The sequence below is a fragment of the Uranotaenia lowii genome, chromosome 1, assembly GCF_029784155.1.
Source record: "Uranotaenia lowii strain MFRU-FL chromosome 1, ASM2978415v1, whole genome shotgun sequence".
In the NCBI taxonomy this organism is placed as follows: Eukaryota; Metazoa; Arthropoda; class Insecta; order Diptera; family Culicidae; genus Uranotaenia; species Uranotaenia lowii.
This window is the reverse complement of record NC_073691.1, coordinates 114,455,523-114,457,800: the sequence shown is the minus strand read 5'-3', so window position 1 is coordinate 114,457,800 and position 2,278 is coordinate 114,455,523. Positions and strand designations below refer to the sequence as shown.

The following is a 2,278-nucleotide window of genomic DNA, read 5'->3' as shown; positions in this document are numbered from 1 at the left end:
GAACTCAGATCGCGGAAGTCGGGGGAGGAAATTTTGCTAACAGACCGAAACGAACGAAATTCAAGCTCCCAATGCGGGTGTAGTCTCGAACTACCGTTTTTGAAGGGCAACGGGTGGGAATCCAGGACTTGGCGCAACCGAGCATCGTCACCCTAAAGCACAGCTCGAAGCAGAGTAGCTTCGATGCAGCTGAACGCTTCTTGCTGTGGAGACCAACTTATAGGACCCTCCCGAACAAGAAAACTTTTCGGTTTGGGGGATTCCACCAGATCTTTGGGCTGGCCTTTTTGCACTCGGATTTGCTGCTCTTTTTCCTCATCTCCTGGAACCGATTGCAGCAAACCTTCTGGGCACATTTCTTCTTGGGAGCGTTGTTTGCTTTGGAACGTGCCATCCAGGTGAAATTTTTTAAAAACAAAAAATTATAATAAACATTAATAATAAATGTCTCAAAAAAGCATATAGAACAAGAGTACAGGAAAAAATATTGAATAAAAGTTTCGTCATTTGGTATATTTTTATAATTTAATCCAAAGTACACCTAATCCAATTTAGAAATATAATAATTTACAACATGCATTCCTTATACTCTGATAAATCACAATTTGCTAACAACCTCATCGACCTGTCTGACCCAATGTTTCCGTAGAAAATCTGTCACAACGGGTGCCACCAATTCCGGATCGGTCAAATGAATGTGATGGGAACCTTTCAGATACTTCACGCGGAACATGGAATTTTGCTTCTTAAGTATGGCGACCATTTCATCGAAGCCTTCTTTGGAACCAGGATAGGGTGAATCGATGGCCTTGATCACCAGCTGTGGCACCTTGATTTGCTTTGTCAGAGCGTAGTTCACTTTATCCGACCATCCGGGAATGTTGTTGTACTTTATTCGGTTATCACGATCAAAATAATATTTGCCGGGAAATTTCTTGGACGGTTTGATGTTTCTTTGCAGTAAATATGGACCAGTTTCTCTCGTTACAGACAGATTCCATGGTTCCTTCAAACAAACGATCCAGCATGTCCTCATACGTGTAGGCTGGTGGTTCCGATCTTTCGCGATTCCTTTTATCGGCTTCAAGCAACTTATTGGCCATCACAGTAGCCCAAGAAATAAATCTTTTCGGGTAATATGACTGCGGTTTAAGGGCATCAATTCCAATCAGAAACTCCACCTTATCTGGAAACATTGACGTGAACATGAAAGCTATGATTGCTCCCATAGAATGCCCCATCATTGCCATCTTATCCCACCGATATTCGTTCATTACGTGCCACAGAGGCGGAAACGGCACTGGTATTGAATCCGGAACAAGTTTCCGTTCTTCGGGATAATAAAGAGAAAAAAACAGCTCGAACGCAATTTTCGCGGTATAGAAATAAACCAACCATCTGATATTTGTTTACATCGGGAAGCACGTGCTGTCAAAATTCATGATAGTATTGGTGAGAGCGCAAGCAACACCGAATATTTTCAGAGTGTTCCACCGTCCACTTTATGGTGCACTACCAGTGGACTACTCATCCTGAAAACGAGCATGAAAACAGCAAAAAGTGCACTACCGGTAGTGCCCCGGTGCACCACCACACGAAAACGAATTCTCTATAAGTTTGCAATTATTCCGCTCGGGATATTGATTCTTCGAATCACAGGGGACTGGCTTCATTTTCACGAAATTCATATGAAAACCCACCCAAATCTCGCGATATTTCATTTTCCCTGCGACTTTGAATGACATTCCTACGAGTCCACAGGAACTTCAAAAAACGTCATTGATTCAGGACAGTGTTTTCCTGAATCACGTTAGACGCATTTCTTTGTCAAATCTCCTTTCTCTTTTTCACCAGTGCAGTAAATTTAACCGCCAAAAATGTTTAACGTTCTATCCTTTTTTGCGGTTGCCGGTTGTCGGTTGATTTTATTCGGTGTTCGGTATTTGCGCAGAGTAGTGGAGAATGTGCATGACTGGAGGCTGATTCGGGCACAAGATACCTTTACCCCGATGTGGCTCGTGGACGGAGGATTCAGCTCGCCTCAGTTGACATGGCCCCGAAGCGCAAAGATTCGAAAACCAATTCCGCAGAGGCATCGGTAATTATTACTGGCATGGCATCTAATGTTTTATTAAAAATGACAAAAAAATGTTTTTTTTTTGTTTCATTTACAGAGGAACTGCTTTGTGTGTGTGCTGTGAATTAATCGAATTATGAAAATGTGTTTTCTATTTGGTAAGAAAGTGATTTTTTTCAACATTGTTTGTAATAAATAAAT

At 41.8% G+C, this 2,278-nt stretch overlaps 1 pseudogene; it reads right to left on the bottom strand.

The window, feature by feature from the left end:
- Positions 1 to 511: 511 nt before the first annotated feature.
- On the bottom strand, positions 512 to 1,583 carry LOC129739910 (probable serine hydrolase; annotated as a pseudogene).
- Between the last annotated feature and the right edge of the window lie 695 nt (positions 1,584 to 2,278).